The following is a 25,186-nucleotide window of genomic DNA, read 5'->3' as shown; positions in this document are numbered from 1 at the left end:
CCGAGAGCCGGGCGGAGGGCCGCGCGTCGCAGCCGGCGTGGGCAGGGGCCCGGCCGGGCAGCCGAGGCACGTTGGCTTCAGAGGGGACTCCGCAAAGAAACCTTCCCTCCGCCCCTGAGGGACGCCCCAGGGGCCAGACGGAACGACCGCACGCCCTTCTAGCCCCCTTACCTCGCCGCGCCATCCCCCGGGACGCTCCCGAAGTGCCCGGTCGAGGGCTCTGGTTCCGGCCAGTCGCTGAAGGAGCGGCCGCCAACGGATTGGGGATTTCCCACTTCATGGGCCGGCGGAGGGGGCGCCGGGCGAGGGGGCCACTAGAGCCTGGTGAGCGGCGGCCGAGCCCCGGGCGACGCGCTGCGGAGGGACCAGCCAAGGGCGGCGGAGAGACCTAATAGGGACGATCGAGAGCCCGGTGAGGAGCGGCCAACAGCCCAGGGAGCGCGCCCTCAGGGCGGACAGCGCGGCGGTCGTCTCTGAGGCGATGCCCGGGTGACTGCGGGCCGCCGGCGCCCCAGCCCTAGGGACCCTGGAACTTCGCCACTCAGCTTGGATTAGCCGGACCGACGCAGTGGCCTCGGAAGTGGTGTGCGGGCTCATCTTCAGGCCGCCGCTCCTCATCTGCTGGCAGTAGGTACGGTCCTCTGGCCGAGGTTACTTGGGGGGTGGGGGTGGACGATGAAGGGGGCACCTGGGGAGGGGCCAGGCCAAGGGAGCAAACCTAAGTTCAAGTCCCTAAGGCTCAGGGACTCGGTTGGGGCAGTCCGCGCCGCCCGGGTCCCAGTACTGGCGGAGTCAGAAGCCTGCTGCCGTCTCCAGTGCCACAGCCGGGCACTCCCACTTTCCGCGCTGGGGCGCACGCTCGGGGTCTCACTGAACGGTCCCCGTGTAGGGTTCTGTGGCCAGGGTCCGCATGCGCTGTAGACTGTGTTGAATTTAGTCACACGTGGAGGTTTTTTTCCGTGGAGTATTGCCTTGTGCACAAAGGATGCAAATCTAGCCGGAAGGCGGTTATACACCATCTTCCCAGGTACAATGCAGGGTCCTACCAGAGTCCCCTCCGCCCTCCGTCCCCAGACTCACAGCACACGGTGCATGCAGAAGGTATGGAAGCCATCTGCCCCCCACCCCATAGCCCAACAACAGTGACGGGATTAGTGAAGGACTCAGGCCGCTCTGAAAAGAACGGGAGGAGGAAGGTACAGGGAAACAGTGCCCTGAGGTTGTTTACTTTTATTCCACAAAAGTCCCTCCAACAAAAAGCGCTGGATGCTGGGGCTATGGAGGTTCAAGACCCGGTCCCGCCCTCCAGACGCCCGCCCTAACAGATCTTTAAAGGATAAGAGAGCCCGACTGGGACTCCCTGGGACGCGACAAGGTAATTACGGGAAGGCCAGAAGGAGCCTCTTCGACTCCCAGTAAAGGACCTCACTATTTCTACAGGGCCTGCTGAGTATTAAAAGCAGCTGTGTGTCAAGTCTAAAGACTGGCAGCCTGCTTGGAGAGTTTCTGAGTTTCTCCTCTACCAGAAGGTGGCTGTTGGGCTGAATCCCACTTCTAGGAATGACTGATGGTGCAGAACTTTTCACTTCCCCACCAGAGCTAGAAAACAGATCACCTTATATCAAGTAGCAGCTGCATTTACAAAGAAAAAGTGGCCTTCGGAGGAAAGACCACCTTTTTGCAGGTGCAAAACGGAGCAGGAGGTTGAGGCCTCAAGATCACACCTGTGCTAAGGGTTTTATTTGTTCGAGTAATGGGGTGTGGGGCTCTAGAATGTTTCCCCAGGGACAATCCCAGCTACCTGGGAGGACTTTGTAGTTGAGTATTAAGGTGCCAGAAACTCCACGGAAAACCAAAGAAAGGTTTCAAGTGGAATTAGTCTGCAGCAAAGATGCAAAATCCTTGAGCAGCAGGAGGGGGAAATGGCAGGACCATTTTTCAGGGATCTTTCTCCTTAATAACCATGCATGGAGAGGAGGAGCGCAGCATCCGTGAAGTTGATGTGGACTTCTCTCCACCAGTTTGCTTCAGCTTGGAAAGGGGAAAGGCTTGGGGAGAGTGATGTGGGTGAAAACAGCACCAGGCTACTTCTGGTGCCTTCCATACATAGCGTTTGGGCATCTTCTCTGTACTTGAAGCACCTGACAGTGTGCCTGGCACGTTTACTGTTTGCCCAGTGGAAGCCACTGCCCGAGTTAAACAAGGGGCTTTCAGTATGAGGGTTGATTTGTGGTTGTTCTTGCAGACTGGGCAGGAGGCCAGGGGCGTGGTCAGAGGGTCAGAAGGCAGGCTCTTTTTCCTACCCCCTCTCCTCTCCCCCACTTTTTCCAGCACCCCAGCTTCTTCCCCTCCCCGTCTCCCCTCAGGGTAGCAGCTCCTTTGGAGTTCTGCAGGTGGTTGGTTAGCTGCCAGCTCAGTCCACTCTTGGTTAGTGATGTGACTGCAGGGATTATCCACCGTTTGCCACCCACCTTGCTCTGGGCTTGGCCCTTGCAGAACTTAGCTCGCCATCCCAGGATGTTCCAAGGCTGGGGGGCCGTGTCCTTTCGATAATCCTTAGTGGTTTACACTGCAAAGCCCATCAGTGGACTGTTAAACTCTGCCCTGCAGAGGGATAGGGGTGCGTGGCACTCCCAGCTCCCATGCTCCAGGGTGCCCGTCGTCAGCAGGCAACTCCAGAGCTGCTCAGAGGCTCCCGGGGTGCAGGGCGGGGCGGGGAGCACTGCCTGCCACCCGGTCCCGCATGACCCCCGTCCTCTGGCTTGTTCCTCTGGCCCTGTGGGCCCCGCGCAGTGGCCCGCTCGAGGGACCGGACCTTCCTGGAAGGAGAGCTGCTTCTTCCAGTAACTCAAACGCTAGCCCCGGCCCGCCCGCCACCCCGGGCCCACCCGCAGGCTCCCTTGCTCCCGCGAGAGCCCGGGTGGGCCCAGGTGATCCTCGGCCGCCTTCCCTTTCCCGCCCTTGCTTCTGCATTCCTGCTGGTCTTCCGGGCTAAGAGAAGTGAGGCGAACCTGTGCGCCTGTGGGGACGGGGGGCCGTAGAGGCACCCCAGCTCTGTCTGAGCCTGTTGCTTACCCCACCCTCGGGGAAAGCCGGCCCAAGGGAAGGCTAAGGAAGCACAAGGACCTGGGACCTCGCCCCCTGCCTGCGAGAGAGCAAGAGCTCCTTGGAAGGACCTGAGGGCTGATTCCCTAAGGAACCCCGCCCCCCTTGGCTGCTGCTTAGGGAAGACAACCACCTGCCAGGGACCAGATGCCTTCTAATCATTGCACTTGCTGGGACAAAAGGGGGCTGGGTAGGTGTCACCTGATTTGGGCATTCAATTCTAAACAAGAGGTGGATATTTTCAAGGTTATTGGGGGGTTTTCAGGTCTGCCTACACCCAAGGTGCTACTAAGTCAAATAAATAGTCAGGTTTCCCTAATATGCTCCACATGGAGAGTGCAATGACCTGTTTGCATTAGAATCGATTTTTACATTTTAGACATCTATTTTTATACCTGGGCAAGGCAGCCTTCAAAGCCAGACCTTTGCAGAAGTTTGTGTATTTTTTTCTTTTTAATTCTCTAACATTGATGTTGAAATTTTTCTACACAGATATGCTGTAGCCTTTTTGTTTAATGATAGATGTTAAAATTAACTGCCAATGCGTTTAAACTGATGCTTGAGGTTTTTCTTTTTTCCTGTAGAAAGAAGTTTACAGAGAAGTAATAAGTGAAATCAGACCTCTTTTATGTAGGTATTATATGACTCTTCGGCATTAAAAGCAAGACAAAAACTATAATTTACTATAAAATAATGTAAATATTGCTTACCTTCCAAAATGAACATCTAATGATAGATTTCCCCACATCAATAAAGACATTAAAATTTTTTAAAATGTTTTTTAAATTTATTTTTGAGAGACAGAGAGAGACAGCACGAGCAGGGGAGGGTCAGAGAGAGAAGGAGGTATAGAATCTGAAGCAGGCTCCATGCTCTGAGCTAGCTGTTAGCACAGAGCCTGACACGGGGCTTGAACCCACAAACCTTGAGATCATGACCTGGACGCTCAACCGACTGAGCCACCCAGGCGTCCCCCTCCCTCCAAAACTGAACATTTTAAAGATTTCCAAAATTATTTACCGTTACTTGAGTAGCCATTCTGATTTTTTCTTAAAAATAATACATGGGGAAGGGATGCCTCGGTGGCTCAGTTGGTTAAGCATCTGACTTCAGCCCCAGTCATGATCTCATAGTCACCCAGTTCAAGCCCCACTTCAGAGTCTGTGTCTCCCTCTCTCTCTGTCCCTTCTCTACTCATGCTGTCTCTCAAAAATGAATGTTAAAAAAATTTTTTTAAATTACACATGGAGAAAACAGACAAAACCTTCTATAATGGTATGAAATCATTAATATAATAATATCTGGTCATTGTTGAATACTTTAGAAATATTTTTACTCTTAACATGATTGTAGGGTCCCACCCATCTTTAAGTATATAATTTGAGTCTATTCCTGGGTCAGAACAGGATTTGTACATTTTACTTCACTTGCATCTTACCCCTTCATTCTATTTTCCCTGGTGTCGCTTGGACACCTAATGTTTCCTAATGTCTTGCTTAGAAGAGCCCCCAACTTAACCATGGTTAGGGCAGGAGAGGGAAGCCTGGCTTGGACAGAACTGATTGGTCCAGGAGCCACAGAGGCTTCATACCTTATGCTTCCCCTAAGTGAAGTGACCAGGGCTTAGGAGAGAACAGAGCACAACAGGGGACTATATAGCACACAAAAAGGATCAACTATTCAACTAGTGCTCTGAGGAAAAAAAATCACACTTGGGTAATTATGCAAATCCCAGAATAATTTCTAAAATTCCCTTTAGAGATAGTTGGATAAACATTAGAGCCAAACCACTGAGTTGCTTTTGAAATATGTATGGGTAGGGCTATCTAAATATAATTATTTTCTCTATGGTATCCTATATTTCTCCCTGTGTGGCACATGACATGTTGAAGTCACACTTACACACATCCCAAGAATTCTAGATGATTCTACCCTTTGCTGCTGCTATAACTGTTGGTGGTGGGAGGTTTGAGCTGCTGAAGGATGCAGTCACAGTACTTAAAGTGACTTTCTTTACTGTTACACCTTCTCAGCCTTATCTAGGTAGATAGTATTTATCACTTTCAGAAAGGAGAAAAGTTAATAGTGGAAAGGGTTGGAAATACATACTTTAATTCTAAAAGAAAGTATTTTGCAAACACAAGACAGTCATTTTATGACAGGAGTCTTGGAAGCTGGAACTGTGTCGAGCCTGTGGTTTGTCAGTGTCTACATTGCGTTACAGGCAGTAATGCTTGTTCGTAGGGATAAGCGGGATGCTTTGGACTTCACCTTTGGGGCGGGGGTATTGTGACTTGGCAGTTTCAAAGATCTCTTCACATCCCAGCTCTGCCCTTTACTGTATGATCATAGAGGATGGTTTTTTTTTTTTTCTTTGCTTGTTTCTCTTTTCTTTCTGTAAAAGGAAGTTATTAATGCCTTCTCTTCCTTGGGTAGTTGTGAGACAGTGGGCACTGCACACCTTGTGTAATGCCTGACACTCTGCAGGTGCTCAACATGGGGGGTATTATTATTGCATTTTAGGTAGATGAGCAGAAGAGCAGCGATGCTTGAGGAATGTTTTAATAAAACTACCAGGTAGTGACATGGATCATAAGGTACTGATATGAGTAGTTGAGATTCATAAGAAAGCAATTCTGTATCTTTCTACAGCCAAATTACTCAAATGAAAGTTGGTGTGTGTGTTTTTAGTTATCAGGAGTTTTCATACCAGTTTTATTCCTTCTGCACATGCACAGTTGGATTCTTCTGGTTAAATATGTTCTCCCTAGAATTATGCTGACAGTTTACTTTTGGCTTTCTGATGCTACGCCACCATCTTCGTCGTCTGTATCGAATATGATTTTCTCTCTCTTTTTTTTTTCATATGGGCATTTTCCTTTTAGATCCTATGCTACTTTAATTGTATATGAAGTTGCACAGTAATGGTATATCATGTTATAACTTTTCCCATAAATATTCAGGAGAACTTAGAACAGTGTAGGCACACCTGGATATTTAAGAGCAATTGATTAAGAACTATATGGGGGTGCCTGGGTGGCTCAGTCGGTTAAGTGTCCAGCTTTGGCTCAGGTCATGATCTTGCGGTTCGTGGGTTTGGGCCCCGCATCAGGCTCTAGCTCAGAGCCTGGAGCCTGCTTCGGATTCTGTGTCTCCCTCTCTCTCTGACCCTCCCCTGCTCGCACTGTCTCTGTCTCTCAAAAATAAATAAAAACCCATAAAAAATTAAAAAAAGAACTCTATGATGACACAATGTACATAATGTAAAACATTAAATTTTGTAAAATTTGTGGATTTAAACAGTGAGGATATGGAATCAAGTGTACAAAATAAAACAAGTGTTCCATTGAATGGAGGCTAAGCACAAAGCTGCATTGGAAAACACTTAAAGTGCTTTAAATTATTTAGCTGTAAGAGATAAGAGCATATGAAGCTTATCATATTCACCAGACCCTCCACTTGGGCCTTTCAGACCCATCAGGACATAGTATCTATCTAAGTATCTGTGGAGAGAGCACATTATACCTTTTTAACAATTTCATAATTGTGAACAATCCAATAAATATCTAACAGGCATGGAGCATTTAGCTAAGTCATTTTTAAAACTTAGTTAAGAGTGATAATATAAACTTTTGCATTTTTCTCATTTATTGGTATATTTTTTAAAACTGTAATAGTAATTTAAAATATGTTTCAAGTTTCCTTCAGCATATACATTTTTTGTTTGCATAGTTTTATCATATTGGAATGGGGAAGTTTTCTGATTGCCATTTTTGAATTCTCCATTTGAAATGTACTGGTAGGCATAATTCTGCATTCAACTAGGATATTGTGGTTGGCATATCTAAACTCCTTGCTATGTGAATTTCAAATATTTGGTTTATTAAAAAAAAGATCTGCTGTATCTGTGTGGTTAGTTCTGGCTCTGAAGGTGTTGCTAAAGCTTTATCTAGTCTCTCTTTTTTTTTAATTTTATGTTTATTTTCCAGTTTTACTGAGAAATAACTGACCAACATCCCTGTGTAAAAGTAAGGCACATAGCATGAAGGTGTGGTTTACATATATTGTCAGATGATATCCACAGTAGGTTCAGTTAACATCCAGATTTTCAACAGATGCCATACAAACAAAAGAAAGAAGAAAAGATGAATCGGGAAAAATTCTCCTTGTGATGAGAGAACTCTTAGGATTTCTTCTCTTAATGACTTTGCTGTATCTCACACAGCAGGGGTGGTTTTGTCCCTAGTACTTGTACATCTTATTATTGGAAGGTTGTATGTTTTGGCCAACTTCCTCCAGTTCCCCTCCCTCTCCCACTCTCCACATTTTTTTTTTTTTTTTAGATTCCACCTATAAATGAAATGATACACTGTGTTTCTCTGGCTTACTTCACTTAGCATAATGCCCTCAGGGTCTATCCGTGTTGTGGCAAATGGTAGGATTTGTTCATTTTTAATGGTTGAATGATATTCCATTGTGTGTGTAAGTGTATATCTGTGTGTTTCCTTATCCACTCATCCATTCATGGGCACTGAGGTGGTTTCCATGTCTTGGCTATTGTAAATAAAGCTGCTTTGAACATGGGGGTGCAGATATCTTTCTGAGTTAGTGTTTTTGTTATTGTTGGATATATTCCCAGAAGTGGAATTGCTGGATGATATAGTAGTTCTACTTTTAATCTTTTTGAGGACCCTTCATACTGCTTTCCGTAGTGGCTGCACCATTTGACAATCCCACCCGCAGGCACAAGGTTCTCTTTTCTTCACATCCACACCATAATTTGTTATCTCTTGTCTTGTTGTTGATGCCATTCTAACAGGCATGAGGTGATATCTCACTGTAGTTTTAATTTGCATTTCCCTAATGATTAGCGATGTTGAGCATCTTTTCATGTGCCTATTGGCCTCTTCTATATCTTTCTCAGAAAGATATCTATCTGGATCCTTTGCCCATTTTTTAATTGGGTTATTTGGTCTTTGACTATTGATTTGAAGGGGTTCTTTATTAAATATGTAGTTTGCAAATATTTTTCCCATTGCATAGGTTGTCTTCACTTTGTTTTCTTCCCCCCCCGTGCAGAAGCTTTTTAGTTTGATGTAGTCCAGGTGTTTATTTTTGATTTTGTTCCTTACGCTTTAGGTATCATATCCAAAAATTCATTTCCAAGGCTTATTTGAAGGAGCCATGTTCTTACGTTTTCTTCTAGAAGTTTTGTGGCTTCAGGTGTTGGGTTTTAGTCTTTAATAGTTTTGAATTAATTTCTGTGAGTGGCATAAGATATGGTTTCAGTTTCATTCTTACTATGTGGCTGTCCAGTTTGTCCAGTTTTTCTAGAACCATTTGTGGAAAGGACGTATTTTCTCCACTGAGTATTTTTGGCTCCCTTGTGAAATATTAGTTGACAGTAGGTGTTTGGGATTCTATCTGGGCTCTTGATTCTGTTCCATTCATCTATTTGTCTTTTTTTACATCAATACAATGCTGTTTTGAGGACTATAGTTGTGTAATATAACTTGAAATCAGGTGTTGCCTCCTACTTTGTTCCTCTTTCTCAGGATTTCTTTGGCTATTTAGGATCTTTTGTGGTTCTATATAAAGTTTAGGAGTGTTTTATTTACTTCTATTAAAAATGCCATTGGAATCTTGATAAAGGATTGTACTGAATCTATTGATGGCTTTTGTTGGTACTTTAACAATATTAATTCTTCCAGTCCATGGATGTGGGATACCATTCCATTTATTTGTGTCTTTTTCAATTTCTTTCATCAATATCTTGTAGTTTTCAGCATAAAAATCTTTTCCCGCCTTAGTATTTTATTGTTAAATTTTTTTCCTAATATTTTATTGTTTTTGATGCTATTGGAAATGGAATCAATTTATTTCTTTTTTGAAAACTTCATTAGTGCATTACCTACTCTCTTAAGGAGTTATTTATCCTGTTCCCCAGACTCAGATGGATTCTTCTTCAAGTATTTTTTTCCAACTCTGAACTCTCCACCTCACTTCCCTCCTCCTTCCTACTTTTTGACTTGGTTTGGTCAACATGACACTTCTTTCCTTCCCCCTGCAGCCATCTCTTGTGAGCTCTGTGCTAGCTTTTCCTCCTCTCCTTGACCTGTACATTTACAGTGGTACTGTTGGTATCTTTGACCCTTAGGTGCAGGTGATTTACAAGCCAAATATCTCGTTCATAGATGCTCTTCTAGCTTTGTCTTTGCTCTTTCGTCTCAGTCAACAGAAGGCTTGCATTGGGTTCACATCCTGTGTGTCCTGCAGTCTTGGAGAACCTCAAATCTCTATCTTGGCCTCTTGGCCTCCTTCCATCCTTGTCATGTGCTGAGCCAGGTGTGACTTCCCCTGCTCAAAGCCCTCCAGAATCGATTCTACCATAGTTGGGGCTTTTGTCAGCATCACTGACATTCCAGTCTCACTTAAGTTAAATAAGGCAAACCTGTGTTGCCATTCCACCTTCCATACAGTACAGTGCTTGGTCATCATCCCAGGAACTAACTTTGTGTTCCTTCTCTGGGAGTGAGTAGATTTTTTTTCCCTTCCAGTTAATAGATGACCCTTTCAGCCATTTTAAAGGAGAATTCTACTATTCACAAGTCCTTTTTTTTTTTTTTTTTTTTTTTTTTTTTAGGTTTCTCAGGACAGTGAGGCTTAGATAAGATAAACTTTATATTTCTCATATGATAGTCAAGATGTAGGTGATCCAAAGCAGGTATATTAACCATTGTCTATGACGTTGCCTGAGGAAGCCAACCATTGCCCTGCTACCTTGCAGGTGTTGGATTTGTCCCTCTGGTTCAAGATAGCCCGTTCCCATGTTCACGTCAAATTGAAGGATGGAAGTAAGCAGAGAAGGGACACTTCTCCTCACCCTCTAAGGACACAGCCTGAAAGTTGCATGAGTCACTTATGTTCTCATCATGTTAGCTTGAGTTTAATAATATCATTTACCTATCTAACTGCAGGGAAATCTGGGAAATTCATTGTTATTTGGGCTGGTAATGAGCTCAGCTAAAAATGGGGAAAGATGGTTCTGTTGCAGTGATAAAGAGAGAATGAATATCAGCATACAAATATCAGTCTATGCCTCCTGTAGATGAAGGTAATTTAATATGCTTTGCAGACACTGATTTTCTTACCCACAGTTTCCACTTTGCTTCCAGGCCTATAACTAGACTTAGGTTCTAGCACCTTCCTAAAAGTGAGGTACAAAGTGTGATCCATGATAACCCAAAAGAGTTTTTTAATTTATACAGACAGAAATTTGAGTAACATGTGCAGGAAAGGATGTTACAGGTGTGAGATAATATAAAGAAGAAACATAAGGTTGGATCTGGCCAAATTTATTGGTATGGAAGAAATTCTGGATTCACTGTTGTTACTCTAGAAAGTGCTATGATTGGCTGGTTGGTTGGTTGGCTGGAGCATGGACCGAAAAAGGTGATTTATACTAAATGAAGTTGTAATGCCAGACCTGTCTTAGTATGCTATAGAGGAAGAGAACCAAAGGCTTAGGGAGATTGGAATAATAGAGTGAATTTATTATATAAGACCAGCTCACTCACCTTAGTCCAGAGGACACATGTTTCCCCACAACTGAGAAGTAAATTTGTGAGGACACACTCAAAATTCTTGAAGAACTCTGTGGTTGCTCTTCTCTGTAGTTCAAAACTTAGAGTATAAACTACTACCACTGACTGGGCACCCTTAAATACTATGGGGATATTTGGGTCTCAGGCACCAAGTGGCCCACTTAATTGCCAAAGCCAAGATGGGTGTGGTTATCATAATAGACAGTGGAGTCAAAGCAGTAATCAGAGTAGTCCAACTTGAGGAGACCTTGGCCTTGGCTTGCTGCTTGTGGTGTTCCTAGAAGTGAAATTCTGACTTGATCTGTATATATGGAAGAGGTCCAGGTCAAGTGAACCAAAGTCTGACTTGAATCACCAATGCAGAGTCATAGCCCCTCAATCAGTTGCAAGGCTTGAGCTGGTTGATGGACTTAGAACCATGAATGAAGGGCTTGTGAGGAACAGAATCGTCTTTGCTTAGAAGTGGCTCAAAGGGTCATCTGTCATCTAGAACAAAGAATCTACTTGCTACCAGGACAAGAATACGAACTTTCTGGGCTGATGGCCGAGCACTGTATTGAAGGTGGAATGGCCACAGTGGTTTGTCTGATTTGAGTGAGGTGAGGCTGGAATGTACTTGTGCTGAGAAAAGGCCTCAGCACTCTCCACTCAGGTAGCACACTAGGTCCCCTTGATGAAGGACCCTCTACACTGCCAACTATACTTGAATTTCACTTTCTCTACCCTATTTCTTTGGGTAGTTAGTATCTTTATTTAAAGTGTAAGTATTTGTGGAAAGATATGATGACTATTTTGTCATCCACATGTTAGTTTAAATTCAAATAGCTTCTATTCCCTTTTTCACCTAGTTGGGATGAATGGACATCTCAACTAAATGGGCAGGTGTATTTGTTAAGTGTTGGATGTAGGTATGATCTACATGCTTAAGGATCATACTACCATGGGTCATTTAGGGGTTTACCAAAAAGTATGCCAATATCAAATGCAGCACATTTTTCCTAGGGCTAGCTCTACACAAAGGAAACAGAGCACAAAAATCCTTCCTCTCCTTCTTTTATTTGTATTATATGGAACCTGTTGTGATGAAGTACAGCTCTAAAGTCTAGTTGTTTAGGTACAGATCTTGGCCTGTCATAGTAGCTGTGTGACCTTAATCAAATTGTTTAACCTTTCTGTTCAATTCTTTCATCTATAAAATGAGTTGATACTAATAGTACTTAGCTCAGAGGATTGTTGCAAGGCTTAGATGACAGTACTCATGAAGTGCTTGATGCAGTGCCTGCCACATAGTAAATATTCAACAAAGCTTAGATTTGATGATTAGTTCCAGAGTCAGAAATTAGGCAGTGTTATTAGTCAAAGGCTAATTTGCTCATTATTGTGTGGACACCTTGTTTCATTTCTCTTGGGAATTGTTGGTCATATGGTGACTCTGTTTAACTTTTTGAGGAACTGCCAAACTGGTTTTTACAGTGGCTGCCCCATTTTGCAATCTTACCAGTAATATATGAAAGTCCCTATTTCTCCACATGCTTTTTTCTTTTTTGAAGTTTATTTTTTGAGAGGGAGAGAGAGAAGCAGAGAGAGGAGAGAATCTTAAGCAGGCTCTGCCCTGTTGGCATGGAGCCCAAAGTGGGGCTCCAACTCATGTACTGAGAGATCATGACCTGAGCCAAAGTCAAGAGTCAGAGACGCTTAATCAACTGAACCACCCAGGGCCCCTCTCCACACTCTTACCCAGGCTTGTTATTTTATTTTTTTTGTATTTTTGATTATAACCATCCTAGTGTGTGTATAGTGGTATCTCATTGTGGTTTTAATTTGCATTTTCCTAATAACTAATGATGGTGACTCGATGTTGATTTAAAAAAAATTTTTATGTTTTTTATTTATTTTTGAGAAACAGACAGCAGCAGCGCAATCAGGGAAGGGTCACAGAGAGAGGGAGACACAGAACTGGAAGCAGGCTCCAGGCTCTGAGCTAGCTGTCAGCACAGAGCCCGACGCAGGGCTCAAACCCACGAACCATGAGATCATGACCTGAGCTGAAGCCGGACTCTTAACCGACTAAGCCACCCAGGTGCCCCTGATTTTTAAAGTCTGTTGCCAAACTGTGATTTTTCCAATGGCTTTGTTTCTTTGGTTGTCATTTAGATATGTATATAAAATAGGAAATCATCCTGCCCCTGTTTACTAGGGACACACCTTTCCTTTCCTCTGTGAGCATATTAATATTTTGAGGTTTTCTAATTTAAAAAAAAATTTACGAGAGAGAGAGAGAGAGAGAGAGAGAGCGCGCGCGCAAGCACGTGCACATGCGTACAAGCAGGAGAGGAGCAGAGAGGGAAGGAGAGAAAGAGAATCCCAAGCAGGCTCCATGCTGGAGGGCAGAGCCTGATGCGGGGCTTGATCTCACAAACCATGAGGTCATGACTGAGCCGAAATCAAGAGTTGGATGCCCGACTGATTGAACTACCCAGATGCCCCTGCAGTTTTCTTATTCTTGAATTTCTTTTTTCCAAGTTTCTCTTCATATGTTTGTCTTAGTTAGTGTCTTCCATTCTCTACGTTTTCCTTCAAATTATCTGGTCACCCTCTGAACTTAAAAGTGTATTGGGATCTCTGCACATGGGCATTCCTGCACACCTGGGCTGTCTTCCCTGTAGGGTGATGTGGTTGGAATGTATTCTGGGGGTTGGGGGGGGCGGTCCCAGTTAAATATCTTCAGGCCTTTTCTCCCGGATAATTACATTCTCCAGAAGTTTCCTACGTGTTTTAATCCAGAGGGTTTAAGCTTGAGCTTGGCTCCTGACATTGTGAAAGCTGAGTGGAGAATCTTACAGTCAGTGTGTAAACTTTCAGTTAATTTTCCTATTTTCATTTCCATAATTCACCATTCACACATGCTCAGGTCAGATGTCCTGATTTACCTTCTGCAAATAATAAGGTTCAAGACCTCGACCAGGAGGGGTGAGGGCCCCTCGTTCAGCTGTATAGAGTGGGGGAGGGGTTTTGGGGTCTTAGTGCTTTTTTTGTTTTTAATTTTCTTAATGTTTATTTTTGAGAGAGAGAAAGAGAGAGAGTGAAAGCAGAAGAGGGGCAGAGAGAGAGGGAGACACGGAATCCAAATCAGGCTCCAGCCTTTGAGCTGTCAGCACAGAGCCCCATTTGGCGCTCCAGCCCATAAGCTGTCAGGTCATGACCTGGGCTGAAGTTGGGACACTTAACTGACAGAACCACCCAGGCCTTCCAAGGATCTTACTGCTTTTTAAAAACATTTTAGCACTAAGATTACCTTTGTTTCTAGATTTATATTCATGTCTGTTATGTTCCTGAGTCTTTGGGAGTCTAATGACATCGATCAGGTGCTTTTCTTGATTTCCCACTGCTGCCTTATGGTACAGCTTTCTTCGAGCTGATCCCTCTGATCTGGCTTCCAAAGTTTTGTTTTCTTCATTCCCACTATTTTGTTCTTTTTACCTTTATTTCAGTCTAATGGGGTTTAGGGAGGCAGCAGATGTTAAGCACCATTGGTCAGTTTCAAAATATAGATAAAAATGACCAAGTATCAAATTCTCTGGATCACAACACATGCACATATAATGCTTGGACATAAAGAACGCCTTCCTGCGGCTCCATTTTTAAAAAAGACTTTCTCACTTGGCAATACCAGTCAGACACAGCTTGCTCCTTTTAATTTGTAAAGTGGAGAACTCAGTCAAGGATAGCTTTTGTCTTGACACCAAAATCATGGCTATGGGGCCAGTTTGGTTCACCCAGAAATAGTACAATAGCCTATGTGTAAATGATATTCAGATTTATGAAACAATGACCTTAGGCCCACAGACAGCTGTATATTCTGTGGATTTAACACAGATGCAGTGTGTTCAATAAACAATTACTGCCGACTCCCAGGGAGGTTTTGAATTAGGTGCTAGTGGTGATGTGGAGCAGGGAGTGGAGGATTTTTCTACTGTGAAAGATAGTCCTTCATAGTCCTTCTTTGTGTGAGAATGATAGAGTCTGAGATCTTGCTTCCTTTCACCAAGAAATGAGACAACAATGAACAGAAACCTCATCTTCTCCTGGACAAAGATGTAAACCCATTTCATCGATACCTGTGTTTCCCCTCTGCTCCCAAAGTCCCTCTAGGTCTTCTCCTTTCTTACTCCTTCTAGCATTTCTTTCCCATGAGTATTGCCTCTCTCTCCTGCATCACACATGTCTCGCTTTCTACTCAATCATCCTCCGTAGGAATTCAGGTCCAATTCATTCTTTGACCTCACTCTGGCACCTGTGCCCCCATCCACTGAAACCAGCTCTGGTCAGTGTCAGCAGGGACCTGCTTGCTGACACAGTCATCGGGCATTTCCTCTGTCAACATCGAGCTCAGCTACATTTGATACAGTTCTTGGAATCCATCTTCTCTCATCTTTTGGGACTACTCTCTCCCAATTTTCTTCTCTATCTGCTCCATCTCACTCTCCTTTGCTATCCCCACTTCTTTTTACCTAATCTCTAAGTGGTGTGAGTGCTCAGGCTCAGTCCTTTCTCCCTTCCCAGGTCATGGTTAAAATCCAGCCCATGGTTTGAATCTTTCCTCCATGTTCCTGTGCCCAGATATCTACTGCTAGCTCACCCCTCTTCCTGAGTTCCAGGCTCTAATACTTAATAAACTACTCAGAAACCCCATTTGCGTGTCTAATAGCCAACTTATTTTAACATGTGCAAAATGGAGCTTATCCTCCTGCCCCCAAACAGATTCCTTTTTCTGTCTTCCCCAACTTGGGATGTGTCCTCTGTCCCTCTACTTCATGCGCCACATTAGTCTGTGATCAAGCCTTGTCACTTCTACCTTCACATGTGCCTCAAATACCTCTGCGCCCTGGTGAAACAATTGCCTTCATTCAGTTGGTTTTCTGTAGGAGCCTAATCAAAATGACTTCCTGGTTTCCACTACAAAGTGGCAGCAGCAATTTTTTAAAAACATAAATTCAGTGATGTCACTCTGTTACTAATAAGCATTCAGTGGTTTTCCTTTGCGGTGAAGAGTCAAGCTCCCACCCCCTTGCCCCAACTTATATGCCCTGAACGATGTGGTTTCTGCCTACCTCCCTGAGTCTTCTATCTCCCCATCACATGCACGGGTACACTGTTTCTAGCTTTCTGTTCATCAAACACCAAGCTCATGCCTGCCTCAGGGCTTTTGCAACTGCCCTTTCCTCTGCCTAGACAGTGTTCCCAGGCAGCTATTAGTGAACATCATTGAATGCTTAGGAGTAAGGAATAGGAACTGAATGTAGGCTCTGTGGGAGGAGGAAGCCAGCTTTTGAACTAAAGTTGTTTTAACCATGGTGTCTCAAAGGAAGAAGAGACAGGGCAAAGCACAGAGAAGCATTCAGAAAGAAAGTGGGGTGCCCTTGCCCTTCTCACTTGCCATCCCCAGGGTAGACTCTCTGCACATGGGGAAGGAGAGACAGAGGAGTTAGGAGAAGTGTCCCACTTTCTGGCTGCAATTCTGGAATGTCAGCAGAACCCAGAGGGAGAGAATTACAAGGTTGTGCTCCAATTTGAAAATAGGGCCACAGACAGCCCTGTCTGTAAATCAAGAAAGTTTCCAACAGAGTCGGCAGACCCAAGGGACTAGGTAGCCACACATGGGGAAGTCTCCGGGGGCACTCAGGGGCAGGTAGCCACCACACCTGAAATCACAGTATGACATGTTCACAGTAGCATGGACAAAAACTCAAGATGCGGGGTGGGGATGGAAAGGTGGCATGAGGCTGTTCCTCCTGGCTTGTGAGAGCACTTTGTGGGGCTCTTTCCAGCCCCCACTTAGTGACATCGTATTGGGAGGTTGGGATTGGCCAGGATGGGAGTGTTTATAGCATGAAATAGCAAATGCTAGAGATCAAGACCTTTGCTTTCTCTTTTCCCTGGACACCCTGGTTTACTAGTACACCACTGGGAGCAAGGAATTCATTCAATCTAGGTCAAATGAGGTCTCCAAATAGAAATTTGATTGGGTTATAAGAAATACCTGTTATTCTTTGCATGCATGTGATAGCAATTTATTTCTCATTTTGCTGGCGGTTGTTTTAGGTGGTTTCCCCAGTGACAGACTTGGAGACAGAGATTTGGATGTAATGATTTGTTAAGGCAGGTCTCTCGGGGGAAGCTGGTTGGAGAGCAAGGGAAGTGAGGTAGGAAGGAGCCAGGTCAGGTGGGATTTTAGGTGAGGGTTCAGCTTTGGCCTGATCCCAAGGGAAGCCCTGGAGCCCAAGTCACACTGAAGTCTTTTCCTGCCTCGAGGCATGGAGGCCTTTCCTGCACCTCAGCGATTAGCCACTGGCCACGGGCAGCTCAGATACCACAGATTCCCAGGTATGTCCAGCACTCAGGATGTCTAGTGAAGCCATTCCAGTAACCCAAAGGTCATCTTCTGAAGGAGGTTACAGGAGCAGAAGCTGGGGACAGGCCCATGTCCTGAGGATATAGTCAGAGCAGCAGAGCACCTCCTCCAGGGTAGCACCCAGAAGATGTGACTGATTTATTCATACTCTCGGGTTCTTGGCCTATGAACATCACTGGTCTGTGCAAGGTCCCTATATCATTTTTCCTACTTTACCCCCAGCCCCCACACTTCAAGTGCATCATCGATACCCACTTTAATGTGTTGGATGGAGATGGATACCAATTACAGCATGTAGACAAGTAGCGTGTTTGAAGTTTACAGGTTTACCCTACACACCTGTGTGTGTGTGTGTGTGTGTATGTGTGTGTGTGCACATGCACGCTGGGGGAGTAGTAGCAGCACAGGTAGATTTGTGTTTTAGGAAGGGACCACACGGGCTCAGAGGGGAGAAAAAGCAAGGCAAAGACCCACTCCCTAGGAATATAGGAAATGCTTCCTACTGCAAAAGTTGGCTCCAGGGAATCGGGGACCAGCCTGAGCAGTCTGCATTGTGGTAGGTCTGCAGGGTATGGCATGCTTTGGCAGAATTCCGACAGCTGTCAAGAGCAGAGTATCCACCTAGTGTGAGGCATGGTAAGGGAAAATTCATGGCCATGTTCTCTGTGGAAGCCAGGATGGCTCTGGTCTGCAGTAGGATCACTGTTCATAGCAATGACACTCTTAGCCTATAGCAGCCAGCTGTAGGGAAGCAGGACTGGAAAGACATGGGAAGGATCCTTGCCCCCGGGCACCACAGCACTACTGCCTGATTGACTGCACAATCCCAGAAATCAAGTCAGGCTCCCAGGAGGAGATCAAGAAGAATCGGGCCCCTGGAACCGAACAGATCAGATATTCAGCTCACTCTTAGCATAGTGAGTGGTTCCCAGGAGTGACTGGTGGCAAAGAAGACTAAAGCGTGAGAGTGGGCAATACATGTAGGAGCTTATTTCTTTCTATTCCTTAAGATAAAGTTTATTGTGTTAGCAACAAGACTCAATTCAAAATCTACTCAATGGTACCTCTGGCCTACCATCCATGTGTCATAGGTGGACTTGGCTTCCAGTCGGCCTTGCGTGTGGGACATAGTCTCTCCTCCGATGGTGCGGAGGGTTCTGATTGGCACAGCCCTACCATGTGACCCCTTCCCTCCTCTGTACCTACTTGGGATGGGTGGAGCCTTAACTTTGGATGAATCAATGACAGAGTGAAAAATTAGTATCAAGAAAATTGGTCATTCTCTATTTTGATGTGTAACATGCTGACTCAGGGCAGCCAAGGGGACCTGTAATCAGAGGAAGCCAGTCTGCAGAGAGAAAAGAGCATAACAGATGTTCAGAGAGGATTCCAGGTAAGACTGGAGAATGCAGAGAGTTTCTCAGAGGTTGCTTCCAGGACCTGTTGTTTCCAGCACCTGTTGGGAGGCCCCGTTGTGATTTTGGCTTGGGGATTCTAGGAGACAGACCACTGTCTGTGCAACGAAAGCCCTCATTCTTGTCTCTCCCATTTTCTCTATTTGAGAACTTCCTCCTCATCCTTTAGAAAAGCCTCCCAGACCTTGGGTCTGTGCTTGTGTTACCACAAAACAGTCTGTGTTTCCTGCCAGACTCAGATCTCCTTAAAGGGTCTAAATTCTTAAATTCACCTTCATAGCCTGTGTATTCTTGAATTTGGCAATATGAGGAGCTCAAATAGAGTTTTAAAACAGAGTGCTTGACAGAATAAATGGCCCAAGGGATGTTCTAGGATGAGGACAAAATGTGTCTATCGCTTTTGACAACGAGCAGCCTACTGGTGTCTTCGACAGAAGCTGGTGTTGGCCATGTGGTTAAGGAGGCCAGGATGCAGGGGATTTGAGAGTGGTCTGGAGGGACACAAGGCAAGGGAGAACTGAGCAAGCATTTCAAGAAAATTGGCCATGTGGGTAAGGGAATGGAATACCCAGGTAAGGGTGAAGGGTAAATGACACGGAGATGACCCAGAGGTGAGCCCAGCCAGGAAAGTTGTGGGAATCTGGGGCAGAGCACAGCTATCTAGCTGCCCCAGTTCGAACTGTGCAAAATTTGAAATGATAGATCTCTGGACACTGAGTCCAGATGTCATGACCGTGGCCAGATCAACGCCCCGCAGAATTGGATTCTTTTTTTAAAAACTAGTTTTTGTGTGATCCTGGGTCTTGGACAAAAATATTTAAATGTGATTTCAAAAGGCTCGAGGTTCAGATGAAGACATTCACCAGCTTGGCACTGTTGGGGAATGTTTCAGGAAGTGAGTGGAGAAAGACAGATACCATATGTTTTCACTCTTTCGTCTATCAGGAGAAACTTAACAGAGGACCATGGGGAGGGGAAGAGGGAAAAAGAGGAAGGGAAGCAAATCATGAAAGACTCTTGAATACTGAAAGCAAACTGAGGACTGAAGGGGGAGGGGGAAAGGAGAAGTGGGTTGATGGTCATGGAGGAGGCACTTCTGAGGAAGAGCACCGACTGTTATATGGAAACCAACTTGACAATAAACTATAAATAAAAATAATTAAAACAAACTAAAAACAAACAAAAGAAAATCAGGCTCCAGGCTCTGAACTGTCAGCACTGAGCCCAATACAGGGCTCAAACCCACGAACTACAAGACCATGACCTGAGCCAAAATCAGTCGCTTAACTGACTGAGCCACTCAGGTGTCCCATCAGATTTTTAAAAATTTGAGCCATTCTGGCGGTGTCTAATAGAATTTCGCTGTGGTCTTATTTTACATTTTCCAATTTCGAATAATAAAACTAGTAATATATTATTAAAAAAAGAAAACAAGGAAGTGAGCTAGTGCGGAGGCGGGCGGTCCCAGGTGGGGGCGTTCCAGGGTGTGGGGCGTGAGGATCCAGAGGCGGCTCTGAGTCAGTGGCAGTTCCTTGGAAGCAGTTGATGGGCGATGGGTGGGGTGGCAGTTGGAACCCCCTGGTAGTTAGAGACAAGGTTCCAAGCGCAGAAGCAGTTTGCACTGAGGCAGTAAGGAGCTGGTCTGGGCAGAGGCAGAGGGAGAAGTGTCTCTGCCTTTTACAGTCTTTGAGCCACAGTTTGGTGTTGCAAGGGCCTGAGAATGAGCAGAGCTACAGGGGTGGGGGTTGGGGTGTGAGTGGCCAGAGATCTCTTGCCTGGGTCACAGGCTTGGGAGGAAGTTTCTTCTGGCCCAGGGAGCCAGTAGGGCTAGGGTGGAGTGAAGGCCTCAGAAGACAAGTTTCCCTTCTTATCTCTCACGTCAGACCTGCCCTCTGCACCCAGAGCACCCTAGCCAGTGGAGCGAACCGGCAGACAAGCCATTTCTAGAAAGCTTCTTGGCTTGGGCAACAGCATCTGTTGGGTGTGTTGGACTCTAGCATTGGCCTCTATTCCCCATGAGGCTGGCCAAAGGGAAAAAGAGCCAAGGGGGTGATTCAAACCCACCATTCTCTGATTCTCCCAGCCATCACTGGGCTCTCAGCATTTCTCAATGGGATTATACCTACTGCCTTTCTCCGTTTTTCTGAGTATAATCTACGCTTTACAAAATGGTTAACAATAGAACTCTTCTATGACCCAGCAATAGCACTGCTAGGGATTTACCCAAGGGATACAGGTAGTAGCACTGTCAACAATAGCCAAATCATGGAAAGAGCCTAAATGTCTATCAACTGATAAATGGATCAAGAAGATGTGGTTTATTTATACCATGGAATATTACATGGCAATGAGAAAGAATGAAATCTGGCCATTCGTGGCAATGTGGATGGACTTTGAGGGTGTCATGCTAAGTGAAATAAGTCAGGCAGAGGACAGATACCATATGTTTTCACTCATAAGTCTAACAGGAGAAACTTAACAGAGGACCATCGGGAGGGGAAGGGGAGAAAAAGAGGGAGGGAGGCAAATCATGAGAGACTCTTGAATACTGAAAACAAACTGAGGGCTGAAGGGGGAGGAGGAAAGGGGAAGGGGGTGATGGTCATGGAGGAGGGTTTTTGTGGGGAAGAGCACTGGCTGTTATATGGAAACCAACTTGACAATAAACTGTAAAAAAAAACTTAAAAAAATTTAAACATAACCTCCCCCACCCCCAAATACTCAAAAAGCAGTCCTGGCATTTCCTATCAAAACTTTAATGTCCTCTTAGGCTTATGGGGCCTATAGGCCAGGCCTGACCTGGCCCCTTGACCCCAGCCGTGGTATGCCGCCCCGTGGTCTGAGGCTGTCCTCCAGTGATGGAGCTACCCCATGCTCCTGCCTCAGACCTCAGACCAAGTCTGCTGCCTTGTCATGGATACTTTCCCTACCTCTGTTTGGGGCTCCTCACTCTTCATCTGGGTCCCAGCAAAACCACCACTTCCTTAGAGGTTTTCCGACCTAGCTGGCAGTGCCTCTGTGAGAGGCTCTGTCTTGGCATCCTGTCAATTCGCTCTCAGTCCTCACAAAGTGTGAAATGTATTTGCTCAGTCTGTTTCCCCCGAGGCGGTGGCCATCACCTGGGATTTCTCAGCCAGGACTCAGTGCACAGTGTGCATGATGCATGTCTGATGAGTGAGCAGGCGGACTCTCTGGCCTCTCCTGCTTATGACCTATGCATTCTGCTGGGAGAAAGCCTCCATGTGTGTGTTCGCCGTGTGCTTACAGGTTTCGGCAGCCTTAATTTTTACAGTCTGAATCTGCAGTGTCTCAGTCAGGCTTTCACAGGGTCCAAGCATTTCTTCCCTTTCTGGTCTGGTGGGCTTGATGGGGAGAGGAGTGGCATCTTTCCCATCCCTCTTGGGACGAGCTAGCTCTCCTGGATCGTGTCTTTTGGCTGTGCTTTTCCACAGTGAACTCCTCTCTGTCCCTTGACAAGCCAGTTGCTTCTAAACTTTGATCTCTGATATCCTCTCCCCTGAATTAGTTTAAGGATTTGTTTTGAAACCATTGACTTTTGCTGCCCAGTCACATATCATTTGTTGATAACTATTTCTGTGACTGTGTGCTTTGTCTATCTTCCCTGAAATATTTTAAGTTTTTAAAGGGCAAAGACTATGAATTTTGTACTTTTCTTCACAGTGCCTTGAAGGCAAATAAAACCTCAATAAAACCTTAAATTTAGGAAAACAAAAAGTATATGATTCCTACTGGACTATAAGAGCACATGGTTGCTTGAAGGAAGTGAGTTTTTAAACTGTTTTGATCACTCATATCTTTGGAGCTTTAAGTCATGCCTGGTACACTAATAAATACTGGTTGAATTAATCTTTTAAAATATGGTGGGGAAATATTCCCACAAAATGTTCATATTTTGTAATAAAAAATTAATATGGAAGTGACATTCCACAGTTTTGAGTTATTCTGAATGTTCCTTCAAAGTACCAGCTCATCTCAATTATGTTGAATCTGCTAACAGCCTTGATTTGCCATTTCCGTCAAAAAGGTCAATGAAAAAGTAGCATTTTGGTTATAGAAATTGCGTTATGGTCCAGCATCATAAGGAGATGGGCATATAGCTAACACAGTTTGGTAGAGAGGGGGAATGGGATCCATGAGGAAGTAGGACTCTGGGCTGTGAGTCAGGAGACCTGTCCCAGAAGGAGTGTCGTGGCTAACCAGCTGTGTGATTTGGACTGAGAACTTAACTTTTCTGGCACTGTCTTGCCTCATAAAGATGAGGGGGTTATATTAGATTCTAATTTTAACATTGGGGAGTTTATTTCTGGATCATATAACCTGCTTCTGAAGGTGATCCTGTGGTAGTGAAAAAATATCTGGACTAGGATCCAGGACCCTTGAGACCTTGGGGTGACAGATGTACCAGGACCTTAAGCTTAACCTTAGGGACTTAGAAGTACAAAAAGCAGATAAGACATGAAGTTATCCCTTGATAACCTTAACATTGAGTTTCTGGGTCTATAAAGCTGATGACCAGAACTTAGGCCTTGACGTTCAACCAGGAGGTAGCAAAAATGAGGCCTCCAAAGATTTTGGGGAGATGATCAATGTGCCAAATGGCATACAGTAATAAAAAAACAATCTATAAAAGAAAGGCAGCAGAGAAAAGAGGACTAGGGTATTTGAAATCTAATTCTTTACCCCGTGACTGGCCGCACACAAATTTCATGATTAAATCTATGGCATTAGAAGAGTTACTTGCTCTATTCACTTAGACATGACACTTCTCGACCTCATTTTCTGTAGAGTAAGGGAATTGGAATAGCTGGTCCTCAGACTCCTTTTCATCTCTACTGATCTGTGATTTAATTCTGCATCTCTGAAATCATAGGTAGTAGCTACATTTTGACCTCATCCTACCCTCTTTGGGGTGGTGACTTGATACTCTTTGTTGGTGGAAGGCTCAGCAGAAGGTGAATTACCACAGTGCAAAGCTAATGGTTGTGTGAATGCTATTGGGCAGAGGAGATCTGTCGTCTCTCAGCCCAGGGCTTCCTTTACTGGTGACAGTTCAGAGAGAAGTCTTTGTGCATCCAGAGTACTTGTCTGTTACTGATAGAACATACTGGCAGATATGATGCCCAAGAGAGGTTCCCAAGCTTGCTTGACCCACGAATCCCCCTTTCATGCACAACTGAAAGCATCCTTATATAAAATCTGTCCTTTCCATGGAAGGACTGACCCCAGCTCCTACCTCTGTTCCTTCTTTCCTTTGGTGAGATGAAAGGCCCACAACAGTGGGGGCCATTTTTTTCTTCGCATAGCCAAGCTTGAGGCATGATTTTCATAATCATGCTCCTCTAATTTACCAATACAACATTTCTAATAACAATTTTATTAATAGTAAGGATTAGGGACATTTATAATAACCATAACATGGGGGTAGGGTGGCGGCTGGGAGGGCATGCATCCACTTGAGCTGGGAGGTCAGCCACTCCAAAGGCACATGGACTATAAATGGGAAAGGGGCAGGTGCCCAAATTGGGATTGGGCAGAGTGGTTACATCCTTAGTTATGGAATGAATGAATGTGATGCCTCTTCTCAAACCCCCCAGGAATGGGGAATGCTCTTGGGGACTGTAGGTTATAGTTGAAGTTGATGTTTGAAGAGGAAGGTAGAGGTGTCCAAGCTTTCTGCCATGGACTTAACATCCATTAATCCCCTCATGTATTCCTTCAGGTGCTGATTTTGTGCTCTCAGCTCCCCAAGTGTTTGTTGAGAAGCAACAAATCATGGGACAGACATTCTTTGCAACTGGGGTCAACGCATTTTCTTGTAAATGCTTAAGAACAGGTTTGGTGCCATTTCGTCTCCAAAGACTGCCCAGTGAAGCAGGGAAAGCCTGAGCCTGGGACTCAAATTTAGCCCTCTGTTTTCATATCTGGGTAACTGCTACTTAGGCATTTCATCTCTCTTTCCCAACTGGTAAGATGGAGGTGGTCTCATCAGACTCTTGTACCTGAGAGGGTTTTGTGGGGATCAAATGAGATTATGCATGGGAGAATGCTTTCATAAAATCAAATAGTTACATGGATAAAGGTCATATATTTAATAATTTAACCTAATATATAAATGGTATGCCCCCAAGTGTGTGTTGAGTGAATGAACTTGTCTTAAGTGTTTTAAATGTTTTATCCACTTTATAAAACCTACATCTATGTTCAGTCAAGGTATCAGACCCTATTTTTGCTGCCTGAATAAATTGCCACATCATGATTCTGCACCAGGCACAGAGTAGCCCATGTAGGGGAGGGAACCCAAAGGGATGATTGGGGGCCCTCAAAAGCTTCTCATCTTGGGTCTAGGGACCCACAAGATCTAAAGCAGATATGGTGTCTTGCTGAAGTAAGCATACCACTTCTATAAGAGAGATGTGAATTCCAGAAACTTCAGTCAGTTTCTCCCTTTTGAGGGACTATTTTAAAAAGTTGTTTTCTAGAAGCAAAAGATTAACAGTCCATCTTGGTAAGGAACTCTAAAGGATCCCACAGCACCAATCTGACATGAGGTCGGGTCACCTGGATAGGTCAGAAGTCATCTGTGACTCTGTGAGCTTCCCTGAGATGGGGGCAGTCCTGGGGCACATCCT

The 25,186-nt window shown here is 44.9% G+C and overlaps 1 protein-coding gene across 1 annotated transcript in view; it reads left to right on the top strand.

The window, feature by feature from the left end:
- The first annotated feature begins 25 nt into the window (after nucleotides 1–25).
- MOCOS (molybdenum cofactor sulfurase) overlaps nucleotides 26–25,186 on the top strand; it is a 137,154-nt gene continuing 111,993 nt past the window's right edge. Inside the window, exon 1 of the mRNA XM_029921728.1 lies at nucleotides 26–631. The gene's annotated coding sequence lies outside the window, so the exon portion shown is untranslated. The remainder of the gene's footprint in view (nucleotides 632–25,186) is intronic.

Source organism: Suricata suricatta, chromosome 14 (genome assembly GCF_006229205.1).
Source record: "Suricata suricatta isolate VVHF042 chromosome 14, meerkat_22Aug2017_6uvM2_HiC, whole genome shotgun sequence".
Classification (NCBI taxonomy): Eukaryota; Metazoa; Chordata; class Mammalia; order Carnivora; family Herpestidae; genus Suricata; species Suricata suricatta.
This window is presented reverse-complemented; position numbering and strand designations above follow the sequence as displayed.